At 39.3% G+C, this 15,833-nt stretch overlaps 1 protein-coding gene across 4 annotated transcripts in view; it reads left to right on the plus strand.

Moving 5' to 3' along the window:
* Window positions 1–15,833, plus strand: part of LOC130453546 (protein NYNRIN-like) — a 59,779-nt gene that overhangs the window by 29,847 nt on the left and 14,099 nt on the right. For all 4 annotated transcript variants that reach the window (XM_056817201.1, XM_056817202.1, XM_056817204.1 and 1 more), the window contains exons 2-3: window positions 4,882–5,151; window positions 15,166–15,289. The gene's annotated coding sequence lies outside the window, so the exon portion shown is untranslated. The remainder of the gene's footprint in view (window positions 1–4,881; window positions 5,152–15,165; window positions 15,290–15,833) is intronic.

The raw sequence follows: 15,833 nt of genomic DNA on the forward strand, positions 1-15,833 counted from the left end.
AGTGACTTGCACAGGGTCACAGAGCTAGCCTGGCTATCAATCCACAGAGCCATCTAGCTGCCCCGGTTCAGAAATCTCTTGAAGGATCATCTCTTCAGCCCAGTTACTCACATCTTGGAAGTTATGTATTTTCAGTCCCTGAAGCTCCTCCTTCTGATTAGAAGTTTGGAAGGCTCCTCCCAGAACCTCCATTAAGAAATGGGCCCAAGATAGTCATATCTTCATTTTCTACCAGGCTTCACCTTTTTGGATTTCTCTCTTTTTTTTCCCTTTTCTTTCCCCACCCTTCATTTTCCTCTTTGGTGGCGTGGTTCACAGTAGAATGTAAGTTCTCCCCAGAAGATACTATCTTTTTGTTTTTATTGGATCCTCAATGCTTAGCTTTGTGCCAGGCACTCTGTAAGCACTTAGTAAATTCTTGAAGTAACTGATAGTGAAATTCCTTTCCTCCCAATGATCTTAGGTTCATTAAATTTGCAAATGTAAATTACTAGGAAAAGAACTCCATATTTGACAAGAATTTCTGAGAAAACAATTTAGTAAGAATTAGGTTATAGGGTCAGCTAGGTGGCTCAGTGGATTGAGAGTCAGTCAGTCCTAGAGTTGAGAGCTCCTGGGTTCAAATCTGTCTTCAGACACTTCCTAGCTATGTGACCCTGGGCAAGTTACTTAACCCCCATTGCCCAGCTCTTACCATTCTTCCACCTTGGAACCAATACACAATATTGATTGTAAGAATTTTTAAAAAAAAATTAAGTTAGAGTAATATCTAATATGACATGCCCTCATAAGCTAAAAATTGATAAATATTAAAAGTCACAACATAAAAAACAATTAGAAAAGAACCAGATTAAATACCTTTCATAGCTATGGAGATTACAAATTCTTAACCAAAAGAAAGGATAAAGATGATTACAATTTTAATTACATGAACATTTTTACACAAACAAAAGCAATGCAACTAGGATAAGAAAAGAAGGAGTCAACTGGAAAAAAAGTCTTTTCATAAGGCATCTCTGATAAATTTCTGGTATTGAAGATATATAGGAAATTAATACAAATGTGTTAGACCAAAAGATTTTCTCCAACAAGTGTTCAAAGACTTATCTAACCAATCTGTATTTCATAATCCTAACCAAATGTCCACTGGAGCCATCTTTTCATCTGCACTCCTTCTCTTTTGGAACATTATCTCCAGAGTGGACCTTTAGGAATCACACCCCCTTAATCCTAGAGCATTTAATTAAAGAACTTTAGAACTCTTATTCTGAGACTGAGCTGTCTTGATTGGTGAGTAAATAAGCAGAAACTCATCCCACCCACTATGTCCAGCCACCCTACATAAGACCATGCTTATTAAGTTACCTCCCTAGGCCATCTTGCCTTCTGCCTAGTATCTTCACACAGAATTCCTTCACCTCCTTCTATCTCCTGGTTCTAGGCACAGTAATCTAGTAAGTACTACTATTGTTCCTGGAAAAGGCATGTCAGTCAACTGTCCCATGGATTTCCATCATCCCCATGATTCTCAAGACCAAAATTCCTTTCTATGACCATCACTTTCCATATGTGTTTTTTCCTCTAATAGAATATAAGCTCATCAAGGACAGAAACAATTCCATTTTTGGATCTATATTCTTAGTATCTAGCACAATTTCTGGCTTATAGCAAACTCTTCAAAAATATTTAATGTATTCATTCAAAGGATATAAACAAATAAGTCTTGTCAACTCAGTACCTTCCTCAGTGTCCAGCCCTACATATTAGTGTCAGATTGAGTGAGAGAGGCATTGAGAACCAAAGGGAGAGGCACAGGCGTTGTGTTTATTATATTCTCAAAAGAACAGCATGTATGGGGAACTCCTTTCCTAAGAAAGGAACCCACCAGCTACAGGGGCTAGCTAGCTTTTATTGTTCAAAACTACCATAGCTCAGGAGGATGGATATAACAGTCAATTCCTGGAGTAGGCTTAGGGGCATTAAGGAAAATGGACCAGGTGGGTTGTTTTTTGATAACAGTTGCTTTATCTGGAAAAGTCCCTAAGGCTGCTTATTTTTTTTTGCAGGTTTTATTGAGGGTTCTAGGTTCAATTGGTGGTAGTCATGGTTGCCATTTCTCAAGCTTAGCTATAGTCACAAAACAATGTTGTTATGTAGAGATTCCATAGGATCAGAGACTCCTGGGAATAATGGAAGCTTGAGCTATTGCAAATGATTTTTAATCAGGATTCCTTTTATTTTCAATCTCAAAATATGCTAACTTTTAGCTGTATGAAAGATTGTTCCAAATCATTAAAAAGGAAAACAAATCAAAACAATTCTGAGTTTTTATCTCATGCTCAGCAAATTGATGGAGATGAGAAAAGATGAGAATAGTCGATGTTGAAGGGATTTTGGAAATATAGGGGCATTAATAAATTATTAGTAGAGCTGTGGATTGGTTTAACTATTCTTTATGCATGCATATATCTATATACCTATTTATGTCTTGTCCTTTCATCCTATACAGTTTGTCACTGTTCCCTCTAAGTGTACTTTTTTTTGCTGCCCAGGTAATAACAACAGTTTTTAAGAATTACCAATGACCTCTTTTCTTATAGGGATACATATCATTTTAACTTATTGACTTATTAACTCTTAAAAAATTTTTGTTTTGTTTTGTTTTTCTTTCTCCCCTCTTTTTTAATTACCTTTTGATGATTCTCTTGAGTTCTGTGCTTGGGCATCAAATTTTCTGTTCAGGTCTGGTCTTTTCTTTACGAATTTTTGAAATTCTTCTATTTTGTTGAATGACCATACTTTCCCCTGTAAGAATATAGTCAGTTTTGCTGGGTAGTTGATTCTTGGTTGTAGACCTAGTTCCCTTGCTTTCCGGAATATCATATTCCATGCCTTTCGGTTTTTCAGTGTGGATGCAGCCAGATCCTGCGTTATCCTCACTGTGGTTCTGTGGTATCTGAATGACTTCTTCTTGGCAGCTTGTAATATCTTTTCTTTGGTCTGATAGTTCTTGAATTTGGCTATAACATTCCTGGATGTTGTCAGTTGGGGATTAAGTACAGGAGGTAATCTGTGGATTCTTTCAATCTCCACTTTTCCCTCTTGTTCTAGGATATCGGGGCAGTTTTCTTTAATAATTCCTTGTAGTATGATGTCCAGGCTTTTTCTTTTGTCATGGTCTTCTGGTAGACCAATGATTCTTAAATTGTCTCTCCTTGAACAATTTTCTAAATTCTGTTTTGTGAATGAGATGCTTCATATTTTCCTCAATTTTTTTCATTCTTTTGGTTTTGTTTTATAGTGCCCTGCTGCCTTGTGAGGTCACTTAATTCTAGTTGTTGTATTCTGGTTCTTAACGTCTGGATTTCATCCTTGGCTTTTTGGTCATCCTTTTCCTTTTGGTTTGATTTTCTTTGGAGGTCATCTTTCATCCTCTACCTCATCTTTCATCTCCTTTTTCTCATCTTTCATCTTCTTTACCTCATCTTTTATCTTCTTTGCCTCATCTTTCATCTCCTTTGCTTCATTTTCCAGCTGGTTGATTTTGGCTTTCAAGACACTATTTTCTGTTTCCAGATGATTTATCTTAGTTTTTAAGTTCTTTTCCCAATTGTCTTCAGCCTCTCTTAATTGTGTTTTGAAATGCATTTTGAGTGTTTCCAAAGCCTGTATCCAATTCACTGGGATTTCCGATTTTTCCTTTGCTGATCCCTCCCCCTCTGTTTCATTTGCTCTTTGCTCATTACCTGTGCAGAAGCTGTCTATTGTAATTTCTTTCTTCTTTTTCTGTTTTTTGCTCGAGTTTACCCCATTTTTGCTCCCCATATTTGTCTGTGCTCTTGCTCCTCTCATTTTTGGGGGGTTTTTGGGGCTGTCAGTCTCCCCTCTTGGAGCTTTGTCAGATCTCTTGGTACAGTCTCTAGGGGAGGAATGTTAGATTCCCTGTCCTCTGGAGGCTTTTGATTGGATTAAGTTCAACTGGGTTGGGCTGTATGTACTCTGAGGCCAAAGACTCCTGGAGCGCTGGTGCCACCCAGGCTTTCTCCAGTTCTCTCCAGCTGCTTCTTGGCTGTCCGAGAGGTTCCCCAGTGTCTTTGCCCTCCCTGAGGTTCCAGTCCTTGTGGAAGGCCCTGCACTCTAGGGGTCCTGGCCTCCCTGGGCTCTGAGGAGCCCTGATGGGATTAGGTCCAACTGGGTTGGTCTGGATGTGCCCTGAGGCAAAAACCTCCGGTGAGCCAGATGGAACAACCCAGCCATGGGACTTCAGGCTCCCTGGTCTTTCTCTGGCTTCCTCCCCACTGCCCACGCTGGACGCTTCGAGCCTGGCACCCCGCTGCTCACAAGGTAGACCCTCCAAACCAGCACCTTTGCCTGCCCAGAGGTTCCCGCTGCCGCTGGGGGTTCAGCACTCTGGGTTGGGGGGGAGGGGTCATGGGACCTTCCTTCTGACTTCCCCTTAGACCCAAGTGTTCTCGGATTCTGGCTTTTGGGGGGGCGTACCTTTTGATTTGAGTCCAGAAGGAGGGTTCCCCTCCTCTGTCTTGTTGTTAAGTTTGAATTTCAGTCCCTAGGAGCATTCAGTTTGTGATCAGTAAGGAAGGGTTTTCAGAGGTCTGAACTTTTGCTGCTTCTAAGCTGCCATCTTGACCAGAACTTTTGAATTTCTTGGTTTAACTATTCTTGAAAATAATGTCAATTATGTTGTATAATTGCTAATAATGCTAGTAAATGCTAAATAAAAAAATATTTAAAATGTCTATACCTTTGACTCCAAGAGATCTCATTGTTAGGCATATACTTCTATACTCTAAGATGATAACCAATAAAATGAAAGTCTCATACACAACAAAATATGTTTACCACTACTCTTTGTAATGGCAGGGAACTGGAAACAAAATAGATGCCCACGGATTGGGGAGAGAAATAAACAAATGAAGAACATGAAGTAATGAAATACTTATTGCTGTGCTTTAAAGAAACAATGAATATAAAAAATATGGAGCACTGGAAGACTTGAGATAAAAAGTAATCTCAACAAAATCATGAAAACATATGCATTGATAATGATAATATAAATGGCAAGAATAATCACATCATCAATACCAATACTGTGATATAATGAGTATGCTTGGTCTCAAAGAAGAAATATAGGTATGTACCCTTCTCCTTTCTTTGTAAAGGTGGGTGATTGTGTATGGAACGCTGTGCATAGTGTTTGATGTTTTGATTAGTTTTGCTGAGCTGGGTTTTAAAAAAAATTCTTTGTTAAAAGAAATAGCTTCTATGAAGGGTATTGTTAGAAAATGAAGTTGATATAAAAAATATTGATAAAAATTTAAACTTAAAAAATCATTTTCTCTCTAATAGTGTATTACTTTTCAAAAACAGTTGCCTTCTACTTTCCAAAGCCCAGATTTAAAACACTAGCCTATTCTGGTTTCTGGACCTTATGCTGAATGATGAAATATGACCCAGAGCAGACTTTGTTCAGAAGGTTCCCTGCCTATTTCTGCTTTCTACAGCCACTATACAGGAGATCAGAAATTTCTCCTTCAAAAATTGCATTCCCAGTATCCATACTCTGTCTCCTGTACCTGCCCTGGAATACTTATTTCCCCCCACCAGCATAACATAGTTAGTCAGCTCCTTTATTTCCACAAATGATTAAAAAACCCCAAAACCCTGACCCTATGTTTTAGAATCAATACTAAGTACCAGTTCCTGTAAATTTTAAAATTTCTCAGACTCTACCTTGGAACATTATCTTAAAGTTATGGTTAAAGTTATTCCCCATTTAAACAATGGAGGTACATGATCAGGAATGTATTACTCCACCCATACTTGGGCATACTTTAGGGGAAGATAAAGTTGTAAAACTCCTTAGTGAACAATGAAGGTAACTCATACTTATAGTGAGGCCAAAAGCCCTTAAGCTAGATCTATTTTTAGATCTAATACAAAAAGGTGCTAAGTTCCTATGAAGGTCAAATTAATCACTAAAAGGTCAGGCAACTTGTAAGGGACAACCTTAACAAAGAAGTGTGAAGTACTCAGAAGATATAATCTACCCAGAGAAGGTGAGAACTAAAAACTAAGAATGGGCTGTCCTAGGAAAAGCATCTACTGTGATTGGTAGATGTGAAAATTTAGGGGAGGTGACACAAAAGATATTTCTCTTTAAAAGGAGCTGTCTGAACCAGTTCAAGGTAGTTTGATTGAGTGCAGCTTTGTAGCTGAATTGGAGGGTCTCTCTGAACACTAGAGTTTTGCTTGGTACAAAATCTTGTGGTGAGTGATAAAAGACTGACTAGTCTCTCTTAAAGCTCAGGCCTAGGCCAATGGCCTAGGCTCTTTCCTACTATTTCCTCTTATTCTGTCTCTCTCCCTTCCCTTAATTCCTTCATTTGTATTCATTAAAATCTCCATAAGCCCAGCTGACTTGGGTATTTCATATTTGGGAATTTTTCCCATGGCGACCACTTATTTTTTATTTAAATCAAGATGCTAAAAATTATCTTTACAGTTTGGGCAATTCACAGTCTTGAAACCCATAATTTCAAGGTCACATTCCAAGGCAGGAGAGCTAGTCAATGGGGATTAAGTGACTTGCTCAGGGTCACATGGCAAGGGAGGGTCTGAGGTCAGATTTGAACCTTGGATCTCCCATCACTAGGCCTGGCTCTCAATCCATTGAGCCACCAAGCTGCCCCTCCTGGTCTTTTCTGTAGTGAATTCTAGTCTAGACCTTGATCCTAAATTGAAAATTCTCCCTCCTGTACTCTGAATTTGTGGTTTTATGGAATACTGGATTCTCTCTGCACACCTCACTCCGCAGCACACCCATAACCATCCTAATTTCCCTGCATTAAATTCTGTTTTCATATTTCATAGATTCTGAGCTGAAATGGAATTCTTAAGTTAGCTGGTGTAATGGCCCTTGTTCAGTTTATAGTCTTGGAAACTACTAAAAATTATTCTATAAGGTCACATAGTATCTATTTCATTCCACTCAGGGGAGAAATAATTAAACAAACAAAATCAAAATATTTTTACTAAATGCAAACACTGTAAGAGTATGTAAACATAGGAAAGAGATACAGGTGCAACTCTCCAGGTCCAGCCAAAGGGGACACATCTGCTGAATAAAAACGCAAGCCCTTGGGGGAATACACAGTTCTTCAAGTCTAAAGAGCTACCCTCCCTTGCTGATGGCTGTTTATTTGTATATAAGATTCTGCCTATGGGCGTTCAGGCTATTCTAGTTCAGCTTCTTAAGACCAAGGGCTGTTGTGGTTCAGTTGTTTCAGTCTCTGTTCTGTTTTAATAAAATTGGGACTCTGGTCCCTAGATTTTAGTAAAATTTATTAGGATTACTTGGATAGGTAGAAGATGAGAGAGATAGAAAAGGGACCTTAATCTCACTTTCCACATGGCTCCTTCAGCTGACCCCAGCAAAGAAGTTTCTTGGCAGAATGTCAGTTGGGATGGGGTGGAGGGAGGAAAGAGATGGAGAAAGAGAGAGAGAAAGAGAGAGGAGGGGAAAGGAGGGAGGGAGAGAGAGAAAGAGAGAGAACTTCCTGCTTAACCCTTTTTATAACCTCCTAGTTCCCTTTGTCCTATCCTAGCTTCTGGGTCAAGTTCAGGCTCAAGCCAGGTACACAGTAGTTGAAGTCACCTGTATGACCCCAGAAAGGGAGGGGTAAATATCCTTTACACAAACACCCTCTGATTCTTGGGTTTTCTAGGAGATTAACATGTCAAGTCTCCCCAATGAATCATTCTATATATGGAGCCTATCCATTTAAAGATTCCTTTATTAGAGATATATAACATTTTGCACCTTACCTAAAGGTAATTATAACAATTTTGGGAATAAGAGCAAAAGAAAGGGGAAAAAATGATTGATATACATATTGGCAAAAAGCCAATTGAGGGCACCTCCCTTTGGCATAAGAGTTTGCAATCAGAATAAGTGATAGGTTCAACCCCCTTCAGTTCAGTTCTTTATATCCCAAAGTTCACTCTGGATCTCTTGATGTAGTGTGTGATTTCTTTTGGCATCCCTATGGCATCTTCTCCAGAAGATTCCTTTTCTTGGTTAGGGGTATTGGAGATTTTCTTTTCCTAAAATTACTTTAATTAATTAATTTTATTGTTAACCCTTACCTTCTGTCTTGGAATCAATATTGTTTATTGGTTCCAAGGCAGAAGAGTGGTAAGGGCTAGGCAATGAGGGTTAAGTGACTTGCCCAGGGTCACACAGCTGGGAAGTGTCTGAGGTCATATTTGAACCGAGGACCTCCCATCTCTAGGTCTGGCTTTCAATCCACTGAGCTACCCAGCTGCCCTCCCCCCCTAAAATTACTTTAAAAAGATCTTAAACTTTGGATTTTAGGATAATTATACAGTTCAAGCCAATTTCTGAGGACCCAGCCTACCAGTATGAGTTGGATTTGGGAGAGTAGTTCTAGAGTATGTGATATTGTTGTTTTTATTGTTTAGTCATTTTTCAATCATGTTCAATGCTTTTTTTTACTCCAGATTACATGTAGATACAATTTTTACTAATTTTTTTGTAAGTTTTCTGACATTTTGTGATCTATTTCCTCTCTTGCCCTCCTCCTTGTTCCCCTCCTGGAGATGGTAAGCAATATGTTATAGGTTATACATGTGCCATCATGCAATACATCATGCAATACATCGTACAATACAATACATGTCTGACTCTTTTGTTACCCTACTTGGGGTTTTCTTAGCAAAGATATTGGAGTAGTTTGCCATTTCTTTCTGTACTTAATTAACAAATGAAGAAACTGAATAAAAAACAAGGTTAAACAACTTACCCAGGGTCACACCGCTTGAATATGTCTGAGCCTGGATTTGAACTCAAGAAGATGAGAGCTCCTAACTCCAGACCTGGTACTCTATCACTAGCTGCTACTAAATGCTATGAATGTGCTTAAAATCTTTAATGCAAGCTCTGTCTAGTTGGTCCCTTAGGTTCCAAGTCTGGGGCAAAACAAATAACTCCTATGGCATATGAGTGCTTTATGGCAAAGCTGTAACAAACTCGGGAATTTTTAAATTTAATTTTTTAAAAAGTAGAAAAGGCATTTATTAAGTGCATACTAGGTGCCAAGCACTGGAGATATAGATTGGGGGTGGGGGTAGTCACCTTAACAAAGAAACACTTGGCTACCTTAACTAGGTGAGAACACATCAATCAGTTGATCAGTGTAAGGCTTTATAAGACTGGAAAAGTCCTTGGCTTATTGTAGAAGTCCTTGAAAGCCATTGGATGAAATAGAGTTCTGCTGCCCAGGAGATATTATGATTTGTTGAGGAGACTCTCATGCCTTGTAAGTTTTGTATAAAATGACAAGCCAATTTGGATCCCAGACATTTAATAAGTATCTGGAAGTGAAGAGGAGAGAGCTGTTCCAGTCAAATTCCTAAGAAAGGATCAAAAGGGAATGGAGAAGAGCTCTGGCCTTAGTCTTGGTCTCAGTATCCTCCTCTCATCTCTTTTTTTTTTTAAATCTGGGTGTGAAAAATCAATTTATTTATTTTGCCATCCAATAATCAGTTAACAGAGGCCAGTGATCTCTTGGTGATCAAAAATGTAAAGTGGGGCAACTGGGTGGCTCAATGGATTGATATTCAGGCCTAGAAAGGTGAGGTACTAGGTTGAAATCTGGCCAGCGATACTTCCTAGCTGTGTGACCCTGAGCAAGTCACTTAACCCCCATTGCCTATTCCTTAGCACTCTTCTGCCTTTGAACCAATACACAGTTTTAAAAGATTCTAAAATGGAAGGTAAGGATTTAAAAAAAAAATGCAGAGGAAGTTTCCCAGGCCAGTATAGGCTTCCTGTCTGTTGTTAGGTTCCATGGAAATATGTATGTTGAGAATGAAACTGTGTGACAAGTAGATATGTGATCATGAGGGTATAAAATAAAGCCAGGCCTCAGACAAAGTGGAGCTGTTTATACTGTGAAGCCTGTGCTGTGGGTTGAATTCGAAAGCTGTGTCCCATCCATCATTTTGCCAACACTGTCCCACCTCCAAGACTCCATCCCCTGTGGGAGGCTGGCCCACCCCACAGCACCATGTGATTAAGCAGTTGTTTTTCTTCTGTGTTTCTACTTCTACAGTTCTTTCTCTGGATGTAGATAGTGTTCTTTCTCATAAGTTCCTCCAAATTGTCTTGGATCATTGCATTGTTGCTAGTAGAGAAGTCTATTATAAATTGGATTGTGCCCAGTGTATCAGTCTCTGTGTATAATGTTCTCCTGGTTCTGCTCCTTTTGCTCTGCATCAATTCCTGGAGGTAGTTCCAGTTCACATGGAATTCCTTCAGTTCATTATTCCTTTTAGCACAACAGTATTCCATCACCAATATATACCACAATGTGTTCAGCCATTCCCCAATTGATGGGCATCCCCTCATTTTCCAATTTTTTGCCACCACAAAGAGCACAGCTATGAATATTCTTGTACAAGTCTTTTTACTTATTGTCTCTTTGGGGGTACAAACCCAGCAGTGCTGTGGCTGGATCAAAGGGCATGCATTCTTTTAAAGCCCTTTGGGCATAGTTCCCAAATTGCCTTCCAGATTGGTTGATCAATTCAAGACTCCACCAGCAATGCATTAGTGTCCCAATTTTGCCACATCCCCTCCAACATTTATTACTTTCCTTTGCTATCATATTAGTCAATCTCCTAGGTGTGAGGTGGTCCAGTACAAATCTAGATCTATCTTCTTGACAACAAATTATTGGGAAATCCTCTGACAACAGAAAAGCAACAAAAGAAAAGCAAAACTGATTAATGGACAATAAAGGAAGAGGTGGACTGAGAGCTCTCCATATTCTTTCTGATTACTTTAGGGCTAAGGAGTTAGGGGTGTAGTTATCTGAGGAAGGAGACCTGGAGTTGAGATTAATGTCCTCCAGCAATCTGGCCACAGAAACTATCCCAGATCTAGATCTCCCTGGCTTCATTTATCCTTCATAAACTAGATCACCCCAAACTTCAATGAAGGGAACAAGGACACAGGATTCCTTCCTCCTCACACTTCTTGATCAGACAAACTGGGGAACTTCTGAAGATCAGAGGATTTGTACTTTTCCATCATCAGGAAAGCCCTCACTAGTGGCAGTGGAGAGCAGAGAATGAAGTATTGAGGGAAGGCAGCTTCAGAAGTTCCCCAGTCAGGATCTGGGCAGAAAAACCATCCCATATGCCTAACTACAAGACTGTTGTGAAGATAATAATATTTGTAAAGTGCTTAGCACTGTGATTGGCACATAGTAGGTGTGTAAAAAAATGCTAAATTGGGGAGGCAAAGAGGCAAAAAAAAAAAATCCCCTGCCCTCAAGCCCATTTTAGTGAAGGAGATTACCTACAAAGAAGTATAAATAAGATATAAACTGGATAATTTGGTGGCAATATCAGAAAGGAAGCACTGAGCAGAGAAGGATGACAAGAAAGTCACTAGTAGAAGGAAAGAGTTAAGCTGAGAATTAAAGAAAACCAGGAGGCAGAAATGAGGAAGGAGAGATCTGTGTCTGGGTAAAGTAAAATGAATGAATGGTCACCAATCAGGAATTATAACACTGGTCTTCTGACTCCTAGTCAGGTGCTTTTTTTGGGTATCTCCTGATGCAATAATTCAATAAGCATTTAAGTGCTAGGCAGCTGGGCTACAAACACACAGAAAAATAGCCCTTCTTGTCAAGGAACTTACAATAAATATTTTTTGGTTTGGTTCTTTCCAGTCACAGAATAAATTTTGGCCCAGATATTCTGAGTTTTATATTTAGTATGGTCCCGGGGAAATTCCTGAGAGGATAGATCCAGTTTTCCTCTATAGATTTCAGGTTCTTTTGGCCTATTACCAGAAATTGAAGAGGTAGCTGGGGCTTAGGGGACTTCATTGTATATTTGGCTAGTTAGCCAAGTGGGAGTAGTTTTGGGTTTTTTGCTTTAGCACTGTGAAAAAAAAACAAAAACAAAATAAACACAAAATCTGTGCTTCAGAGGGTTATTGCTTTGACATGACAAAAAGCAACTGATTCAACAATACTTTTATTAAACTTTATTATTTATTAAACTACTTTCTTAAAAGTAAGACATGGTCAAAGGGGTGCCCCCTTTTCGCTAAAAAGCACAGGTTCTATATTCATTGGGACAAGATTCAGTTCCTGGCCTAATCCCAAAGAGAAGGAATTAGTCTTTTCTCATTCTCTGGCTCATTATCTTAGGTTAGAACTCTTGAAATTTTAGGTAAAGATTTGGCTTATGTTTTGAGTCTCCCAGAAGAGATAAATAGGGTTTCTTCCACAGTGATACTTGTGCAATTATACAGATACCAGATATAGGACAGCTATTTTTTTTCTCTACTGTAAAACAAATGCTTAAAACAAAATACTCATAAACACTCATTGGCAAATGCTTAAACATAGAACAATAACCCATCACTCTTATTATCCTTCCCTGCAAGATAGGAAAGACTCCAGTGAGACTCTTAAAAAGATTGCATTTTCATCTAACTGCAAGTTACTCAAGGTCTTAAGCTTAGATAAACAAGAATAGCTCATCCTCCAGGCTGTGGTCATCTGCTCTAAGAATAATGAACAGGACTAAGCACCTCTGTTGGGCAATCAGCACTTGGTCCTTTAAATAACTAGATGACTTAGTCTCAAGCTTATAAGATAGTGGTTGTGAACTCCAAAACTTCCATTTTGACATCGCTGTTCACCTCTTTGCACACAGAAAAAACACAAAGCAGAAGAGGCAACCAGAAACTTGAGATCCAGTCTGAGGTTCACCTAATTGTATATGCTTTAAGCCCTGTGAATATAGCTACTATTGCTGCTACTGGGAAAGGAGAGCCGTCAGCATCCCAAACCAAATTCAAAAGAGGAAGAGAGAGGGACAGAGACTCTGGCTTCTTTTTTAAGCTTTCTGAGTGGGCATCTCTTCCTGCCTCAGTCTCCAAACCTTCTTTGGCATAGCCCCCAGTTGTAGGGACCAATAAGGGGTCGCTGCATCATTCCAGTAGCTCCATGGAGCCAGTGCACACATGGCCAGCTCTATGGGAAGTTCCAACAGATCAGATGCATTTCTCTCATCACCCCCCCCCATTACATTAATTTTATTGCCCTTCTTTCCTTAAGGTTCTCAGGCTTAGAACAGAATAAAAGTGTTCTAGTTTCATCTTTTCTCTTCCTTTCTGCCCTTCATAATTTGCTTTCTTCCTTCTTCATCCCCTTCCTCCTCCCCCTCTCACAGGGCCATCTTCTCAAATTTGTATTCTTCACCTGGCTCACAGAGCCACCTGGCCACAAACTGACTCTCTCCCTTTTTTCTCCCCCTAACCATTACAAAACCTTTCCCTGTCACTTACTGCCATGTAGATTATCTGCCTCTTCCTGCCAATCCCTGAATAACCTTTTTGATCCATGTTGGGCAAATAGAACATAATGAAAAATGGTGACAGCTCAGCAGAAGCATTCAATTCAAGCTTATGATCCTTCTACCTCTGCTGAGAAGTCTATCAGTAATTCACTCTACTGACCCTTCTCCACACTAGTCATAAAGGAATCTGCTTCCCTATTCCCTCCTGTTGATCTCAACTTTAACACTGCTTCTTCTATCCTCATTGTTCAATGGGCCTTGGCCTGAGGAAGCACAACAGATAGAAACATTATTTATTAATGTGAAATTATATTGAAGAAGTTGTGGCATATGATTATAAAGTAATATGATTATGTTATAAGAAATGAGGAGGAGGATTTCAAAAAACTTGAAAAGACTCACATGAACTGATGCAGAGTGAATGAGCAGAATCGGTAAAACATTATCACAGCAACAGCAATGATGTTCAATAAAAAACTGCAAATGACTTAGCTATTCTCACCAAAACAATGATTCAAAGCAATTTCAAAGGGCTTATGATGAAAAATGCTATCTATGTTCAGAGAAAAAAACTGATAGAATCTGAATGTAGACTGAAGCAAACTATTCTTCACTTTATTTTCTTCATGGAGGTTTTTGCTTATATGTCTTCTTCCACAACATGATGACTATGGAAATGTATTTTGTATGATAGCACACATGTAACCATGTTTACTGTCTCAGGGCGGGGAAAGAGTAGGGAATGTGGAACTCAAAATGTTAGAAAATTAATTCTAAAATTTGTTTTTACATGTAAGTGGGAAAAAATAAAACATTACTGAGGTTTTCTGGAGAAAAAGTAGAGTGAAGTTATTTACTAAAGAGAAATTATTTACCAAAAATTTGTTGGTAGGGGGCAGCTAAGTTGGCTCAGTAGATTGAGAGCCAGACCCAGAGATAGGAGGTCCTAAATTCAAATCTGACCTCAGACATTTCCTACCTGTGTTACCCTGGGCAAGTCACTTAATCTTTATTGCCTAGCCCTTACCACTTTTCTGCCTTGGAATTGTTGTGGAACAGAAACAATACACAATGTTGATTTTAAGATAGAAGGTAAGGATTTGGGAAAAAAAAGTTTATTGGTATTCGGTAAAAGTTTATTACCAAAAAATTATTTACTAATAGTTCAATGAAAGTTTCTCTGCCCCAAATGAAACTTTTTAGCTTTCCAGTAGCAAGCAGTCAGGTATTTGAACTCAGCCCATGTTAGAAAGGTTATGAGATAAGGAAAAGAGGGTGCTGTTATCCATGCCCGATGCCTCATTTATCACCCTCAACTTGCCTTTATTATAGATCTTTGCTGGGGCTGGAAAGTTAGGTTTCCTAATTATTGCCGCAGGTCCATTGTTGGACCCTTGAGGGCCCTCTGATTCTAGGTCTCTTATCACAGCTTCTCTGCCTCTCTCTGTAATTGGATTCTGGACTTACTCTCCCTATGTTAGACTGCTTCTTCTCCCAAGCCTTCCTGCACATGGCAAGGATTCCCAAAGGAAGATTATCAGAAAACAGAACCTGGAACTGGTGCCTGGCAATACAGACCGAGGGATTGTATTGTTAGCCTGCTTTTGGAGAGTGAATGCCCTGAGACTCAGTTTGAGTGGAGCTATAGGAAGTTTTGTTTACACCTGATAGTAAGTGCTGATAGGAAGCTTTGCTGGAAATTATTGCCATAGTAGTAACTGTTCTCTTTCTTTCTATTCTGAGAGGGAGGCATGATCTTCTGGATCTCCTTTACAACCCTCGTAAAGAGCCTGCCATCACAGCCACAACCACAGCCACAGCCACCACCACCACCCAGGCCAACTGATTAATTACTACTGATGGTCAGGTAAGCCCAGCAGAATCCTGGGAGCAGCACCCTCCGCCCCACTTCAGCCCCCTAGACTTTGTTTCTAACCTGCCAAATGGTTCACTATCAGAAGATGATACGGTTCTATTAATAGAAACAATATTAAAGAAGATACATTACCATCTCCTTTGCACCCAAAGCACCTTTCTATGTGTCATGCAGATGCAATGTCCTATGTATGCTATCTTTCCTTGTGAGAATGGTGACACTTTGAGAACAGGGACCATCTTCCTTTTCTATTTGCAGCTCCCACACAGCACAGAGCTAAGCACATAGTAAAATGTTTACTAATTCATTTCCTCCACCCCACCTCCATCCTAGAATTGGGAGTAGTAGTAAAGGGAATGTTATCACTTGGCCTTTTGGCTAAGATCAAATGCAGTAAAGGGCGTGTTGTTTAGTCATTTTAGTAGCGTCTGAATCTTCATGATTCCATTTGGGGTTTTCTTGGCAAAGATATTAGAATGGTTTACTATTTCCTTCTCCAGATCATTTTATAGATAAGAGAACTAAGGCAGAGACC

This window comes from Monodelphis domestica, chromosome 2 (assembly GCF_027887165.1).
Source record: "Monodelphis domestica isolate mMonDom1 chromosome 2, mMonDom1.pri, whole genome shotgun sequence".
In the NCBI taxonomy this organism is placed as follows: Eukaryota; Metazoa; Chordata; class Mammalia; order Didelphimorphia; family Didelphidae; genus Monodelphis; species Monodelphis domestica.